Source organism: Chiloscyllium punctatum, chromosome 52 (assembly GCF_047496795.1).
Source record: "Chiloscyllium punctatum isolate Juve2018m chromosome 52, sChiPun1.3, whole genome shotgun sequence".
NCBI lineage: Eukaryota > Metazoa > Chordata > Chondrichthyes > Orectolobiformes > Hemiscylliidae > Chiloscyllium > Chiloscyllium punctatum.
Window position 1 is genome coordinate 21,090,431 of NC_092790.1, and position 1,905 is coordinate 21,092,335.

Sequence of the window (1,905 nt, forward strand, 5' to 3'; positions counted from 1 at the left end):
CGAAGGAGAAGCTGCATGAGCTGGGAGCGAGAGGGATGGATTAGAAAGGGACTTGAGAGGAAAGTATGAAATGAGCTGCAAGAGGAAGTAGTAGAGACAGGTACAATTACAACATTTCAAAGACATTTGGAAAGGTTCATGGATAAGAAAGGATTAAAGAGGTATGGGACAAATGCAAACAAATGGGACTAGTTGAGTTTGGGAAACCTGGTCAGCGTCGGAGAGTTAGGCTGAAGGGCTTGTTTCCGAGCTGTGTGACTCTATGAAAATGGATGAGAATAACAAACTTTGCCTGTGAGGCAATTGGAGTGTACAGGAGGACCTCTGAATATTTGGGGTCACTACACCAATCATTTCTCTTGGCAAGGCGCGTCACTGGAACAAGACTCAACCTGACTCCAGCGAAAATATTTCTCTGTACTCTGAACAGGGCACGGTCATCTCTGTTGGGATGGGAAGTGAATGCCAATTATGAAATGTCCTTGAACTGATCGACTTGCTCAACCAGAAAGCAGTGAGGAGTTTGCAAAGAATTAGGAGTCGTGTACAGAGCAGACCGGATAAGGACGGCAGATTTCAATCTCTTAAGGACAATCATAGAGGGGAACAAGTCCCACCAGCCTAATCAGCCATTCAATAGCATTGTGACTGATCCCCCATTCCTCACTTTCATTATCCTGCACTTAACCCGTAACACTCGGTTCCCCGACTCGATCTACTCCAGCCTTAAACTTTCTCCCTATCTCCACACAAGGAGTCCTAAAGAATCACAACTTTGCGAGAGAAGAAATGCCTCTACATCTTAGTCTTCAACTTTGAACCAGATAGTTCTTTGTTCCTGGCAACAGTCGTCATTCGAGTCTTCTGATCTGTTTTTGTTTAAAATCGAATTCCAAATTCAGCACCTGCCACATCAAGATTGAAATTCACATCTGCGGGGCATACTCTAATAAGCTGAAAACATCGGGTTTTGCTTCCCTATTATTTCAGAAATTGGAAGAAATCTCATCAAAATGCAATATTGAGATCAGGAAAAATTGCATCACATCGCTCAATTAAACATTGATATTCTTAGCATCCCTACAGTGTGGAAAGTGTCCATTCAACATATCTATTCTGCAAAAAGACTCCGGAGAGCATGCTGTCCAAACACTGATCTTATCTCCATATTAATCATGGCCAATCCCCTTAACTTGCACATCATACAAACCTAGAGTATGGAAGAAGGCTTTTTGTATCATCGAGTCTACTGTGATCCACTGAGCAGCATCCGACCCAGACCCATCCCTTTCATCATGTATTTCTCTGGCTAGCCCTCCTCGCCTGCCTATCGCTCACGATATGGGCAACTTAGCACGGCCAATCCATTTCACCTGCACATCTTTGCACTGTGGGAGGAAACCGGAACATCCAAACGCAGACACGGGGAGAATGCAAAAGCTACACATGGAAGGACAGTCACTCGAGGTTGGAAATGTACCTGTGTCCCTGATGCTGGGAGGCAGCAGTGCTAACCATTAAGCCACTGTGCTGCCCAATGTGTTTGCCATGGGCCAAGTTAGGTTTGGTTAGCTCAGTTGTGTCTATAGTTGGTTGTTAATGTATCGTCACACTGACAATATGCAGTTCAATTGCTGCTCTGGTTGAGATTGCTGTCCCTGAGATGTGGTGACCATCAGAATAAACATTTCTTGCTCTGTCTCCCTCCCTCTCTCTCTCTCTCTCTCTCTCTCTCTCTCTCTCACACACACACACACACACACACACACACACACACACACACACACACACACACACACGCACACGCACACACACACACCTCCCTCTCTCTAATGAGATAATGGTGACTTTACATTAAAAATATAACTTTGCTGATTAAATATTCAATGCAAAAAAAAACTTACA